We start from the raw sequence: 16662 nt of genomic DNA on the forward strand, positions 1-16662 counted from the left end.
CTGCCCATTTTTAACTGAGTTGTGTGTTTTTTATATTGAGATGTATGAGTTATACATTAACCATATGTAGTCATATCAGTTACAAAATTATCTCCAATTCAGTAAGTTGTCTTTTTGTTTTATTGATGGTTTCCTTTGCTATGCAAGAGATTTTAAGTTGAATGAGGTCTCATTTGTTTATTTTTGCTTTTGTTTCTTTTGCCTTAGGAGACAGATCCAAAAAAAATATTGCTATGATTTATGTCAAAGGGTGCTGTTCTGCCAGTATTTTCCTGAGGAGTTCTATGGCTTCACGCTTACATTTATGTCTTTAATGCATTTTGAGTTTATTTTTGTATGTGCTGTTACAAAATGTTCTAATTTCATTCATTTACAGGTAGCTGTTTTGTTTTCCCAGCACCAATAATTGCAAAGACCATCTTTTCTCCATTGCATATTCTTGCCTCCTTTGACGTAGATAAAATGACCATAAGTGGGTGGGTTTACTTATGGAATTTCAATCCTGTTTTATTGAGCTATATATCTGCTTTTGTGCCAGTGCCATACTGTTTTGATTGCTGTAGCTTTGTGATATAGTCTGAAATCAGGGAGCATAATACCTCCAGTTTTGTTCTTTTTATTCAAGATTGCTTTGGCAATTCAGGGACTTTTATGGTTCCTCATGAATTTTAGGATTATTAGCTCCACTTCTGTGAAAAATGCCATCTGTATTTTGATAGGGATTGCATTAAATCTGTAGATTGCATTTATGGTCATTTTAACAACATTCATTATTCCAGCACAATAGCATGGGATATCTTTCTATTTCTTTGTATCCTCTTCAATTTCCTTTATTAATGTTTTATAGTTTTCAGAGTATAGGTCTTTCACCTCCTTGGCTCAGTTTGTTACTAGATATTTTATTATTTTTGATGTGATTTTAAGTAGATTTATTTACTTGCTTCCTCTTTCTGATAATTCATTATTAGTGTTTAGGAAAGCAACATATATCTGTGTATTAATCTTATACCCTGCAACTTTACTAAATTATTTTACTTATTCTCACAGTTTTTTGGTGGAGACATTATAGTTTTCTATATATAGTATCAGATCATCTGCAAATAGTGACAATTTTACATCTTCCCTACCACCTTGGATGCATTTGATTTATCTCTCTCATCTCATTGCTGTGGCTAGGACTTCCAATATTATGTTTTTTAATATATTTTTATTGAAGTGTAGTCAGTTTACAATATTCTCTCAATTTCTGGTGTACAGCATAATACTTCAATCATATAGAAACATACATATATTCACTTTCATATGCTTTTTAACCATAAGTTACTATAAGATATTGAATATAGTTCCTTGTGCTATACAGTATAAACTTGTCATTTATCTATTTTATACATAGTAGTTAGTATTTGCAAATCTCAAACTCCCAATTTATCCCTTCCCACCCGCTTCCCTCCGAGATAACCATAAGTTTGTTTTCTATGTCTGTGAGTTTGTTTCTGTTTTGTAAATAAGTTTATCTGTTTTTTTTTTAATTTCACATATAACTAATAACAGATGGTATTTTTCAATCTATTTCTGGATTACTTCATTTAGAATGACATTCTTCAGGTCCATCCAAGTTGCTGCAAATGGCATTATTTTATTATTTTTTATTGCTGAGTAGTACTTCATTGTATAAATATACCATATCTTCTTTATTCAGTCATCTGTCAATGGACACTTAGGTTGTTTCCATGTTTTGGCTAAGGTATACAGTGCTGCTATGAATATTGGGGTGCTTGTATCTTTTTGAAGTAAGTTTCCCTCTGGATATATGCCCAGGAGTGGGATTGCTGGATCATATGGTAAGTCTATTTTTAGACTTTTGAGGAATCTCCGTACTGTTTTCCATAATGGCTGCTCCAAACTACATTCCCATCAATGGTGTAGGAGGGTTCCCTTTTCTCCACACTCTCTCAAGCATTTATTGTTTGTGGGCTTTCGAATGATGGCCATTTTGACTGGTGTGAGGTGATATATCATTGTAGTTTTGATTTACATTTCTCTGATAATTAGTGATTCTGAGCATTTTTTTCATGTGCATTTTGACCATTTGTATGCCTGCATTGGAGAATTGCTTGTGTAGATTTTCTGCCCATTTTTGGATTGAGTTGTTTGGGGGGTTTTTTTGTTATTAATTTTTATGAGCTGTTTGTGTATTCTGGAAATTAAGCCCTTGTCAGCCTCATCTTTTGCAAATATTTTCTCCCATTTCATATGTTGTCTTTTTATTTTGCTATGGTTTCTTTTGTGGTGCAAAAGCCTATAAGTTTAATTAGGTCACATTTGTTTATTTTTGCTCTTATTTCTATTACCAGGGTAGACTGCCCTAGGAGAACATTGCTAAGATTTACGTCAGATAATGTTTTGCCTATGTTTTCTTCTAGGAGATTTATTGTATCTTGCCTTTAAGATTTTCAGCCATTTTGAGTTTATTTTTGTGTATGGTGTGAAGGAGTATTCTAACTTCATTGATTTACATGCTGCTATCCAATTTTCCCAACACCATTTGCTAAAGAGGCTGTCTTTTCTCCAGCATATATTCTTGCTTTCTTTGTCAAAAATTAATTGACCATAGGTCTGTGGGTTTATTTCTGGGCTCTCTATTCTGTTCCATTGATCCATATGTCTGTTTTTATGCCAATACCACGCTGTTTTGATTACTGTAGGTCTGTAGTATTGTCTGAAGTCTGGGAGGGCTATTCCTCCAGCTTTGTTCTTTTTTTTTTTTCAATATTGTTTTGGCAATTCTGGGTCTTTTGTGATGCCATATAAATTTTAGGGTTGTTTATTCTAGTTCTGTGAAAAATGTCCTGGTTAATTTGATAAGGATTGCATTAAAACTGTAGATTGCCTTGGGCATTATGGTCATTTTAATGATACTGATTCTTCCAATCCAAGAACATGGGATACCTTTCCATTTATTTAAGTCATCTTTAATTTCCTTAATCAATGTTTTGTAGTTCTCCATGTATAAGTTTTTCATATCCTTGATGAGATTTGTTCCTAAATATTTTATTGTTTTGGATGTAATTTTAAAGGGGATTGTTTCTTTACTTTCTTTTCCTGCTGATTCATTGTTAGTGTAAAGAAATACAACTAATTTTTTATGTTAATCTTGTATCCTGCTCCTTGTAGTTTATTTTATATCTGATAATTTTTACCTCTTAATCCTCCACCTCCATCTTATCACTCTCGTTTCCCTCTCCCCACTGGTAACCACTAGTTTCTTCTCTACATCTGTGAGCCTGTTTCTTTTCAGTTATATTCACTAGTCTGTTGTATTTTTTAGTTCCCACATGTAAGTGATATTTTACAGTATTTGTCTTTTTCTGTCTGACTTATTTCACTTAGCATAATGCCTCCTAGTCCATCCATGCTGTACACCAGAAACTAATACAATATTTTAAATCAACTGTACTTCAATTAAAAAACAAATCAACAACCCAATTAAAATTTGGGCAGAACTGAACAGACACCTCTCCAAAAGAGGGAATGCAGATGGCCAAAAAGAACATGAAAAGCTGCCCAGCATCACCAATATCAGGGAAATGCAAATCAAAATCACAATGAGACACCATCTCACACCAGTCAAAATAACAAATAACAAATGTTAGCAAGGATATGAATAAAAGGGAACCCTCATACACTGTTGGTAGGAATGTAAACTGGTGCAGCCATCATGGAAAACAATATGGAAGTTTCTCGAAAACAGAACCACCATATGGCCCAACAATTCCACTCCTAGGCATACATCTGAGAAAAAAAAAAAAACATTAATTCAGAAAGATACATACACTCCGCTATTAACAGCAGCATTATTTAAAATTGCCAGGACATGGAAGCACCCCAAGTACAGATCAACAGATGAATGGATAAAGAAGATGGAGCGATGGAATACAACTCACCCATAAAAAAGGAGGATATTTTGCTATCTGCAGCCCTTGATTCACTTTCTTTTTTTTTCCTTTGCACTTCAAAAACCAGAATTTTATAACTTACATAAACATTCCTACTGCATCAAAAACAACAAAATACTTAGAAATAAAGGGGTATAACTCAGTGGTAGAGTGCATGCTTAGCATGTATGAGATCCTGGGTTCAATCCCCAGTATGTTCATTTAAAAAATAATAATAAAAATTTTTAAAAACCTCGAAATAAACTTAACCAAGGAGGTTACCTATACTCTGAAAACTGTAAATCATTGATGAAGGAAATTTAAGATGATACAAAGAAGTGAAAAGGTATTTTTTGTGCTCTTAGATTGGAAGACTCAACATTATTAAAATGGCTGTATGACCCAAAGCAATCTCCAGATCCAGTGTAACCCTGTGAAAATGTGACATTTTTCACAGAACTAGAACAAACAATTCCAAAATTTATATGGAACCATAAAAGACCCCGAATTGCCAAAGCAATCTTTTGTAGGTCTTTTTTTTCTCTTTATTCTTTTCGTTTTCTTTTCTTATGGTTTGATGACTAGAGAAGTTCCTTTAACATTTGTTGCAAAGCTGATTTGGTGGTGCTGAATTCTTTTAGTTTTTGTTTATCTGCCTAATTCTGTTAACACTGTTGTTACTAATTCTTTGAACACTGTAACTCATAAATTAATTATTTCTGTTTTATTAATTGTTTTTTCAGGAGTATTTTCTTATTCTTTTGATTGAAACAAATTCCTATGTCTTCTTATTTTGCCTAACTTTCTCTGTCTCTATGAAATTAGATGAAACAGTTACCTATTCTTGTTTTGAAGAGGCTCCATTGTGCCCAGTGGCTCTGGTGGGAGAGCTGGATCTGACATGAGCCTGGGTCACATCTTTCTCCAGGTTATTCTGGTATCTATCACTTTGCGAGGTGGTAGAACTGGAGGTGGAGAGACTAAATCTGGAAGCAGGTGTTAGCTAGGGTTTCTCCTCTGCTCAGTGGCAACACTACCCTGTTAGGGGTAGGGGTGGGCCCCAAGTGATGGAGCAGAAGCTCTGAGGGTCAGGTTCAAGCTTGCTGCATTCCCTCTACGTGTGTGTGCTCCCCCTTCTCAGCACTGGCACCCTTGCTGCAGAGCAGAGTGGTGCTGGAGAAAGAGGGGCTGGAGCAGGCACTCGTCATGGGTCTGGGCACAGGCTGTGGTGGTCTCAGCCCATCAGAGTTCCAGGTTGCTCCCAATGCATTGCTTCCATAAGTACCAGTAAAGGCTGCACCAGCCCCATTCAAATGCCATTCTGGGTCCAGGCCAGCTCCATTCATCACAAATGAGCACTCCCCTCAGCCATGGCAGCCCTTGCCCTAGTGTGGAGCTGTACTGTGAAGCAAGCAGGGCTTGAGTGGCTGCTCAGCCCAAGCTGGGACCTGCGCTGGAGTAGTCACACCTAATTCTTGATTGGAATTACTTGCAACTTGTCTATTATATTACAAAATTTTCAAGTTTGTTATAACTTTTGTTTACTTTACATTAGGTCTATTTTGGTTTCCTAATTATTAAATTGTTAATTAGTTGAGAGATTTGTATGTAGTTTATTCCTTGCTTAAAAGCAAGGTGTGCATTTTCTCTGAGTGCAATTTTGGCCATAGCCTATAAGTTTCGTATCTCATATCCTCAATGTCATTATTGGCTAATTTGAGTCTAACTATACTTTTTATATCCTTCTTAATCTAAGAATTATTTAGGTAAATGGTTTGCATTTGTTACATTTTATTTTTAATTTTCAAGTGGTTGGAGTTTTATTTCAACTTTTTATATAGTACTGCACTTGTGCCAGTGTTGAATATGACCTGTGCAATTTTCCTGTTTCTGGATTTGAGAGTTTTATAGCCCAGTTGTTACCCTATCTTTTAACCCTAATGAAAGGAATAGATAAAAATTTAGATCTACTGCTGAATTTCAGAATCTAGCAGACTGAAGGAAGGAGCTAAAACTGTAGGATTTTCTTTGCCATACTAGAGTGGTCACCAAGAGCTGGCTGGGGAGGTGCCCCCCATGTTTTGCCTGACAGAGACATCCATACCAAGTGCAATTGGTGAGTACTTACCATGCTGACATAGGACACTTAATGGGCTTCTTATTGCAGGAATTAGCTATGCCTTTCTGCCTACAGTCTACCCTTGCCTCCACTTGTCATCCCTCAGAATGAAAGGATATCACTGATATCTGATAAAGTCCTTCCTACTCTTTACCCAGGCAACTTGGTTTTAAGCATAAAAGGAGTCATGAGTCCAATCAGACTTTTGTTTGATCCATATTTAGCAGAAAGTCTATGGTTTCTCACATATATATGGCTATAAGCATTCCTAGTGCTCAGTGCAGGTTTTTCCTACTTTTTATACTTTTGGCCATTTCCATGAAGCTGTCCAATGATTGAAACTAGATCTAGGTGCTAAAATTACTAACATATGCTTAGAAGTCCTCCTTGTCTTTTTTTCTTTATCTTTTTCTTTTTTCAGCCACTCAGAACAAAAGTGCTCATTAAGGTAGAGGTTATATTTCCTCTTCAGACATGTACTTATAGTCTAAGGATATGAAACTAAAGGCATTAAAAGCATAAAATAGATAAACAAGGACCTACTGTATAGTACAGGGAACTATATTCAATTTCTTATAATAACATATAATGGAAAAGAATCTGAAAAGAAAATATATATATACGTAAATCATCTTGCTGTACACCTGAAACTAACATTGTAAATCAACTACACTTCAATAAAAAAAAAAATTAAATAAATAAATAAATAATAAATATAAGCATTGAAAGCAACTCCATTACATAGTACAGAATGTGCTCTACCTAAGAGCCTGGTTTTAGTTGAGCTTCAAGATCACACTCCATTCCTACCAGAACAGCAGGTGCCCCTTAGTCACCAGAGCTCACTGTCAGTAATATCTCACATCTGAAAATAAATCTAGCTTTCGGCAGCTGACCACATATGTGTCTCTGAAACTATGGCAACAGAAAGTCTTTTTACCTCTGTGTCCCAGTTAAAAGTGTTCTGTTGGCTCTAATTGGGGTGTTGGTCTCGAAAACTAATACATTCAAGCAATCATGTAAGCCTCAAATGTCACCATTACATAATTTGATATTTCCTATGCAAGTGGTTAATGAGTGGCCGAACCGAACAATGTGTGAGGTTAAGGTTACAGAAAACAGCTAGATAAATCCACATTTGGATCCTTTTTCTCTTTACAAGTTTTGACAACTGATTCAATGTTGGGGGGAGGAAGAAAAATGATGGAGATGTCAAGTATGAGTTTCTAGGAGGATAGAGGAGCTTTTAATAGAAATGGGGAGAAAATACTTGAAGAGTAATTTTCATGAAAAGAATGACACATGAGGGGAAATGTGTTCAACTCTACCCTATTAAGATAGCCAGATGACTGGCATTGAACCAGAACATATAATGTTTGAGTTTCCTGCCTGGTCGAGGAGGAGGCAGAAGGAGAAGGAGAAAAAGAAGAAAGGAAAGACTAAAGAGAGGAAGAAGAAGAGGAAGCCAGAAGGGAAGTGGGAGGAGGAGAGGGGAGACAGAAAAGGAAGAGGGAAGGAGAAGGAGGAGAAAGGGGAGGAGGAGAAGAAAGAAGAAGGAAAATAATTAAGTAGTAATATGAATGTCTTTTTTGATCATTATACATTCAAGTTTGTATTATCTTGGTTTCTGATTGATTCTTAATCAGCAATAGTATGGAACAACTCAGCTTTTAGTTTCTCCTCTGCTAAGTATCAAATGATCTCTAAACAAAAACTTAAAATATGCACTTGAAAAGATCCTGGATCCTTTGGTAATGTGGAATATCATCTGGGAACATGAATAATTTCACCCTCTAATAATCTGTACACTAACATATTCAAAACTGTTTTATAATGCAAGTGGCAATTTTCTGGGGAATTAGGGGATATTGATATAGAATTCTTTTTGGATAATATCAGAGAAATATATCTGACTACAAATAACATGAACATCAACTTACACTGGCTTATTCAAGTCAAAAAATTAGGCTGTGGCTGACATGAATTCAGCAGCTCAAGTGTGCCAAAGCCAAAGCCCATGCAATTCTCATGGCCTAATGGGCACCTCATGGTGACAAGGCTATTCTACCTCCTACGTGGGATCCAAATGCTACACAAAAAGAAGAGATTGAAGAGAGAAATGGCACATTATTGGGTCTTCCCTGCTGTTATGGAAATTTCTCAGAGGCCCCATCCAATGACTTCCACTTATAGAACTATATCACATGGTCATTTCATCTGCAAAGAAACTTGGGAAATATTGGGGGGTGTTGTATATATATTTTTTGAAGCATAGTCAGTTTACAATGTTCTGTCAATTTCTAGTATACAGCACAATGCCCCTACCACACATGAACATACATATATTTGTTTCCATATTCTTTTTCACCAAAAGTTACTACAAGACATTGAATATAGTTCCTTGTTCCACACAGTATGAACTTGTTTATCGGATTTTGCAAGAATCCTCCTGTATTTCAAAGCAAGGGGCACTTTGCCAGAGTTCAGCAGGTGTTCTGTGCTATTCAGTTGTTTGTAGACGTAATTCTTGGTGTATTTGTTGGAGAGAGTGAGCCATGAGTCTCTCTACTCTGCCATCTTAGCACCTCCAGAAATGTGAACTTTTAGTGGACACATCACTACGTTTTAGCTGGAGTTCTGTTAATAATAAAGAAGGGAAAATGAATATTGGGTAAGCAACCATCATCTCTCCTCCCTATCCAACACACCTAAAAGGTCTGGCATCTTTATGTCAGCCATCAGGCAACTTTCAATCCAGGTTTTCAAGAAGCCAGCCATGCATAATCTATCATTAGAACAAAGAAATTCAATTCAAAACCCCTGAGATCAAATCCTGGCTCTGCTACTAGCTCTGTGATTTAGGGCAACTAAGTTATTTACTTCTATTTCTCATCAGTAAAATGAGAGAGCTTAAATCAATCATTGTAAAGATCCTGAAATTATATGCTTCTATTTTATAGCTTTACCCGGTATCTAGCCAAGTTACATAATATTGTTCTCCTGGACCCTATTCCTCACACTTTGTTAGAGGCAGATAGGAGAACACTACTTGGTCTTCTACCAAGGACCTATGAGCAGCACTGCTTCAGGAATCATGTTGCTTTGGAGAAATAAAAATAGCTCCTTCTAAGTAGGAGGCTGGGGGGATTAGAGTGTCATAGGGGTGCTATGGTCTGAATGTTTGTGTTTCCTCCAAATTCATATATTGAAATTCTAATGCCCAATATGATGGGGAGCGGGTCCTTTGGAAGGTGATTAGATCAGCAGAGCCCTCATGAATGGGATCGATGTTTATAAAAGAGACTCCAGAGAGGTACTTTGTCCCTTTCATGTGACAATATAATGAAAAGTGTGCAAGCCCAAAGCGGACCTTCATCTGACCTTGACCTTGAGTCTCCAGAACTGTGAGAAACAAATTTTCATTGTTTATGAGGAAAAAAAAAAAAAAAACCTCCTTATGTCCCCAGTAAAGAGAAAGGTGGAAGGCAGTTGTAGTTCTAAGGTGACATAACTTATTCACTCCAGCAAGGTCCCTGAGCTGTGTGTGACCAGCACACCTGTGTCTAATGTGAGAGTTCACTCATGGAAGTCAAAGATGAGATTAACTCTAATAAGAGGAAGAAAGGCAGGATTAGCTTCTGCCACCACCATTGCACACAGACTGCCAGGAAGACTGCTAGAAGAGAAGTAGAAAAAGTACAGGGCGAGAGAAGGGAAGAGTGAGAAAAGCTTAGGGTAAGGTGTAGTCTTGCTCAGTTATACAACACTGTGAGGGTGCACAATGTTTTCTTTGGTAAATTTATACACCAAAGGGGGAAAATTCACTTTCCTCCCACTCCTTTCACTCAGAAACCTCATCTTCAAGTAGCTAAACACACTTTCCAGTAAGCTGGTAAAAGGAGGAGTGTTCCATTTGTTATTTGCAAGAGGGACCAATTAATTACACTCTGCATCAGGGACCTGTTTTACAAGTTACACTGTTGTGGGTGAACCTCATTCAATCCAGAGGAATTTCACCCTCTACCTCTCTCTCCCAGCTCCACCTATCCACTCTCACTGCATCCAATTTACTGGTGAATAGAGACTTTTAGTAGCTGCCTCTGGTTAGCTCATAAATTAGGCTTTGAAATGCATCTATGACTTTGTATCACCCACTATTTTTTTTAGTTAAGGAATAATAGAGAAACTTGGCCTCTGTTGGAAATAATTCTCAAAGGAATACTGCAAATAAAAGAATGAAAAGTGCCTCTTTCCCATATAAACTACACAAGCTAGAACTAGACCTACCAAAGAGTCTGAGAGCTCTCTTGAGTTTCTGAAAACAGAAAGATTGCTTAGACCTCTGAAGAGTCATAAAAGAAGAAATAGCCAAAACTTCATCTAGATGCAGAGAGCTTCTTCATTCTTTTGGACCTGTATTTCGCATCTCACATCAAAGTGAAACCACAAAAGTCTCCTAAGAATCCATGTGAGAAAATAAGAATGGCAAAAAAAGCCTGGGAGCTTTAACTTCATTAAAAATGCTTCTAAATCTTTGAAACATAGCCAAGTTAAAAGACAAATTATAAACCAGGAGGGAAATGTAAATGATATTACAGATAAAGGCATAATCCCTTTAACATATAACTAGCACTGGCAAAATCAATAAGAAATATACCAACAATCCAGCAAAGGAAAAAACATGGCAAAGAATAAGAACATGGCTCTTCACTGACTAGGTAATACAAATGAATAACAAACATACGAAATGCTCAAATATGAGGACTCAGCTCTGCTGGGAGGAACAGAGACACGGACACTTGCCCTCCCTAAGCCCAACTTTGCCTTCAGGATTAAGTTTTGATATGTAGAGTCATTTTGGTTAAAAAAAAAATACCACTCCACACTATCCTGCCTCCAAATCACATACAGAAAATACAAGCTAGAAATTGTACAGCCTATTTGCTGTGATTCCGGGGTTGCTAAGGCTCAGCAAAGTGTTTCCCAGGTTGCCCACCCATGTGTGAACTCCAACCTGCTCATGTGGCTTACAGACTTCCCTGCTGAAAGGAAACAGGTGGGAGATAAATAGCCACTGAACCTTCTAGTTGTTCTTTGGTGTGGGGGTCAATAATGGCAATGTCGTAGCCTGCACCCTGCTAAGCCATTTACAATATACTATCGCAACAGCATATATTTGATCTTGTCAATAACTCAGTAGCGTAAGAAAAGGGGCTATGAGTCCAATTTCATAGCTACCCCTTGAGTGGTGGAGTCACTACTTAAGTCCAAGTTCTGTGATTCTAAATCTTGAACATTTTCCAGCACCCTACACTCTATGTATGTAAATCTGTAAGGTCCTTTCCTGAGATGGCATTCTGGCAGCAGGAGTGGAATGATAGCATAAGGCCATGAACTCCTGGTGTTGCTAGGAGTGAAGGGAGGCGAAAGGAAAAGTGCCACCATTGACAAAACAGTGCTGCAGCAATGATCAGCCATGTTAGAGACACATTAAACTTGACCTACAATTTCATTTGCTAATCTGAAAATAGACATGGACATTTCTAATGCCTCCTCACCTCCCAAGTATACTGTGAAAAGAAAGTAAACACCTCAGTGTTTCCCAAAGAGGGATCGCTGGAAGTTTCTGTGCATCCATTGATTACAAGTATTTGAGTTCACTCATGTTCTCACCCACGTGGTGAATCCACTCTTTACCCTGCCCACTGAGTTTTCATTTCAATGACTGCATTTTCGTTTCTACAAGTTCTCTTTGGCTACCCTGTTTCATTCTTCCCACTTCTTTTTATCATAATTTTGGTGATTTCTGAGTATACTCATGTCACGGTCTTCATCTGACAGCTCTGAAATTAGAAGCTCTTGAGGCTCCAGTCTTGCTGTATGTTTTGCCTGAGGACTCTTCGATATGGCAGATGATTTCCTTGTGCATTTTGTAATTTGGCTGTTGAGCTCAGTTCTAGTGGGGCTTTGTATGAGTGAAGGGTCCATCCATTGTTCTAAGGTAGTTTTGTATTTGCTTCTGTTGTCATTCCAGCAGTATCACCTGCCTGCCACAAGGGGCATGCTCATTTTTCAGCTTAGCAGTCCCCAAGACCATACAGTTAGAATGACTTAGAATGTCAAACTTGTGCAAGGAGTTCAGAACTCAGGAGGAAACAGATAAACTTCACTACAGGGTCTCTACCGGTGGGTGGGATTTTTTCTACCTAACCATTTGCACAAGTGCATAGCCTTTCAAGTACCCCAAATTTTTTTCAGTGGCCATAGTTCCAACTCTCTGCTGCACAAGGGCTGAAGACCTCATGTCTATGTGAGCTTAAAAAGCCAAATTCTTACTCTCACATCCCCAAGGTTGCTGGACCATTAGCACTTGCCTTCAGTTCCCTATTCTTAGCCCTGGGGATTCCCCTAACTTTCAAGGTATTTAAAAGAGTGTTCATTATAGTCTATTCAGCATTTCTGGGTGTTTTCTAGTGGAAGGATTCAGGCTACTCAGACTGTGATATTACTGGAAGTGAAGCCACCAGTCACTTTGGATACATTATCCAATTTAATCGTCACCCAATTCCTATAAGACAAATAGTCATAGTCTCATTTCATAAATGAGGAAATTGAGACTCAAAGAAGTTAAATAATTTTTTCAAGGTCACCCAACTAATCCTGACCTTGAAAACCATGTTCTTTCCTCTGTACCATATTACCTCTCTGAAAAGCTAGCCTATTTCCTCTACTGTCTGAAAGGAGTCCAGAGCTTGTGAGGACTATGTTCCAAAGAGTTCCTTTGAATATTCTCCTTGAAGAACACTATTTTTAAAAAATAGTTTCTGGCAGGGTTCCATTATTAATTATAAAGGTGAATGGTAAGCCAAAGAATTATGAAGCCTGAATGTGGCTTGACACCACCTTGGGGGGAAACATCAAGAATCACTGAATAGGTTTATGTCTGAGCATACTGAGCATGCGAGAGAGATAGACCTTCCCTCCCCAGGCAGCTGGCCTCATTTTATACAAAGGTGGGCCAGCAGAAGTTCTAGAGGATTGGCTCTGCCTCAAATCTGTAGCAGTAAGTGGATACAGGAGAGGTTAATGTCCATGCTGTAGAATCACAAAACCAATGAAAACCTGGATCACTGGGTTAGAAACTGGCCCAAGGCCAAACACAAAATACAGTCATAACTGGAGTCTTTCCAAGTAGAAAAAGGTTATCACATTAATCACAATGATTAATGTTGAAACCCAAGCTTTTTATTATGTAAAAGACTCAGAAGAGAACATTGACAGGAGGAACTAAAAGGTCCCAATTTTGCAGGAAATAGTGAACCAAAGAGAGACAGTAAATATTCAGGATGTGATCTGAAAATCAGAAACCTGGATGAGTCACCCAAATCATGCTTAAAAGCTGCTTATGTGAAGAAGTGTGCCAGAAAGCAAATGTGCCTACAGATGGCCCATCAGGAGGCAGTTCAGTAGCCCCCGAGTGATGCAAGGGCAGCCAGACTGAGGGACAGGGCAAGGGGAGTGGAGAGCATGAGCCCAGAACAGGGACCTGGCCATTCACCAGACTCCAGAGTTCACAGTCTTCCCAACACTGTTCCCCAGACTGGTCATCTTGGAATTCTAGAGTTTGAAAATCTCTTACCCCAGATGTGTAGAAGCGGAGGGACGGTGCTAGGAGAAACTGCAAGAAACAGTGCTGAATCAAAACAAAATTCACAGACCAAAGCTTCATCCCTGAATCCCAACGAAGCTAGATGACAGGTTGGTGAATGCTGAAGGAAATGTAGAAGAATGAGGCCATTTGAAAACAAAGAAGAAAATTGACCCTGGAGAAAATCTAAACTGGAATTAGGTGCTCAGAAGGTTTTTGATGATCTGACCATTAACACTGGTGTGAGCCCAAAATGATGGGCTCCTCAAATTGAGAACAAAGCATTAAATAATTTTCCCTGCCTTATATTTTATAGCAAAAAAAATCTGGAAGAAGAGAGGCAGACTGTGTCTTTTTTTTTTTTTTTTGCTTTTTGCATATCTTTTTTTATTGAGTTATAGTCAGTTTACAATGCTGTGTCAATTTCCAGTGTAGAGCACAATTTTTCAGCCATACATGATCATACATATATTCATTGTCGCATTCCCTTTCACTGTGAGCTACCACAAAATCTTGTATATATTTCCCTGCGCTATATAGTATAATCTTGTTTATCTGTTCTACATATGCCTGTCAGCACCTACAAATTTTGAAATCCCAGTACGTCCCTTCCCATCCCCCTCCCTCCTGGCAACCACAAGTTTGTACTCTATGTCTATGAGTCTGTTTCTGTTTTGTATTTATGTTCTTTTGTTTTTTGTTTTTTTTAGATTCCACACATAAGCGATCTCATATGGTATTTTTCTTTCTCTTTCTGGCTTACTTCACTTAGAATGACATTCTCCAGGGACATCCATGTTGCTGCAAATAGCATTATGTTGTCGTTTTCAGTATTCCATTGTATAAACATACCACTTCTTTATCCAGTCATCTGTCGATGGACATTTAAGCTGTTTCCATGTCTTGGCTATTGTAAATAGTGCTGCTATGAACATTGGGGTGCAGGTGTCATCCTGAAGTAGGGTTCCTCCTGGATATATGCCCAGGAGTGGGATTCCTGGGTCATATAGTAAGTCTATTCCTAGTCTTTTGAGGAATCTCCATACTGTTTTCCACAGTGGCTGCACCAACCTTCATTCCCACCAGCAGTGTAGGAGGGTTCCCTTTTCTCCACAGCCTCTCCAGCATTTATCATTTGTGGACTTTTGAAAAATGGCCATTCTGACTGGTGTGAGGTGATACCTCATTGTAGTTTTGATTTGCATTTCTCTGATAATTAGTGCTATTGAGCTTTTTTTCATTTGCCTATTGATCATTTGTATGTCTTCCTTAGAGAATTGCTTGTTTAGGTCTTCTGCCCATTTTTGGATTGGGTTGTTTGTTTTTTGCTTATTAAGTCGTATGAGATGCTTATACATTCTGGAGATCAAGCCTTTGTCGGTTTCATGATTGGCAAAAATTTTCTCCCATTTCGTAGGTTGTCGTTTTGTTTTGCTTATGGTTTCCATTGCTGTGCAGAAGCTTGTAAGTTTCATTAGGTCCCATTTGTTTATTCTTGCTTTTATTTCTATTGCTTGGGTAGACTGCCCTAGGGGAACATTTTGGAGATGTATGTGAAATAAAGTTTTGCCTATGCTTTTTTCTAGGAGGTTTATTGTATCTTGTCTTATGTTTAAGTCTTTAATCCATTTTGAGTTTATTTTTGTGTATGGTGTAAGGGAGTGTTCTAGCTTCATTGATTTACATGCTGCTGTCCAGTTTTCCCAACACCATTTGCTGAAGAGACTGTCTTTATTCCATTGTATATTCTTGCCTTCTTTGTTGAAGATTAGTTGACCAAAAGTTTGCGGGTTCATTTCTGGGCTCTCTATTCTGTTCCATTGGTTCATATGTCTGTTTTTATACCAATACCATGCAGTTTTGATTACTGTAGCTCTATAGTATAGTGTCTTTTAAAATTAATTTAATCATGCTTGTTTCAAAAAGGATCTAAAGTAAGTCACAGTAGTAAAACACATGCACTAGGCAGTTAAGTAAAGATGCTTGGCAAAGCCTGGCTTGCTTGTCATTAAACTCATTTCCTCTTCTTTCTGAGTATAAACTAGACCACATTTCCCAGCCTCCTTTGCAATTAGGTATGACCTTCTATGCAAATAGGAATGACTGTGATCCAGCCAACCAAATGTGAATAGAAGTATGTGTGCCATTTCCTGGGGCTGGCCTATAAACACCACCAGGTATGGATGGTTTTTTTCATCTTCTGGCTAAATGCAGGATTCTCTGAAGCCCAAAATAGAATGACTCTAGGTCCCTGGTCCCTGCTTGTGGGACAACTACCCTGTGATTTGGAATACCCATTTGAACTTTACATGAGAAAGAAAGAAATTCCCACTATGATGAGCCACTGGAATTTGGAGGATTATTTGTTATAGCTGCTAGCATTGCTCTACATGATGCAGAAGTTGATAACTTGAAGAGAAATACCTATGTAATAAAAATGTAAAACACACAGGATTGACTTAGCAATCAGTTGACAGGTAGAGAGGAATCTGTGAGGCCCATAATATTATGTGGGAAAACATTAAAACTGGTACCTGCCATAACTTGGAAAGCAGACGATGTGCCCACTGAGCCTGTAGCTCTAGGTAAGTGGTTGAGAAAAGACTCAGATATTTTTCTGCTTTTAATAAGAAGAGAGAGGAAAGGGGTGGAAAGAAAGACATATTGAATAAGGGACTTCTAAAGATTGGAAAAGCCTACTATTTTAAGGTCCCAGACAGTAATCGATAAGAACTAAAGGCATTTTTAAGAAAAATGACATGGCAAGTTTTGCCCTGGGACAAAGACAAGGAGAGGCCTTCCCACCAATGCTTATTGTTGCAGATTGTATCAAATTGGGATAAGGATGCAGAGAAATAAACCACATTTGAGAGCTGCGACCAGGAAAAGATTTGGAGTATGGTTCCTGGTACTTGGGACTACCTGGAAGCAAAGAGACAAAAAGAGAATTGAGTTTTTGA

Source organism: Vicugna pacos, chromosome 16, assembly GCF_048564905.1.
Source record: "Vicugna pacos chromosome 16, VicPac4, whole genome shotgun sequence".
In the NCBI taxonomy this organism is placed as follows: domain Eukaryota; kingdom Metazoa; phylum Chordata; class Mammalia; order Artiodactyla; family Camelidae; genus Vicugna; species Vicugna pacos.